Genomic DNA, 297 nt, shown 5'->3' with positions numbered 1-297 from the left:
GTACACACCTGTTCATCACTGCAGGTCAAAGGGCCCAGAGTGATTTACAGGAAGGCCTTTGAAGACTAGGACAGCCAGCCATTTAGAATGAATACAAACTCCAACTGGAGCGAATCAACCAGCCAGTTACATGAATATGAGAAAGAAAACGTTAAAAGAAACGATTGAAAAGTTATAGTTCGACGAAAATAAAGGAACAATAAAACAAGAGTAGAACTCTTACGATGAAACTGCTATTCCAAGCATCATTCCTGTGTGGAATTGAATTTTAAAATTCTTGAACATTGTTTACGATTA

This window comes from Penaeus monodon, chromosome 29 (assembly GCF_015228065.2).
Source record: "Penaeus monodon isolate SGIC_2016 chromosome 29, NSTDA_Pmon_1, whole genome shotgun sequence".
Classification (NCBI taxonomy): domain Eukaryota; kingdom Metazoa; phylum Arthropoda; class Malacostraca; order Decapoda; family Penaeidae; genus Penaeus; species Penaeus monodon.
This window is presented reverse-complemented; position numbering follows the sequence as displayed.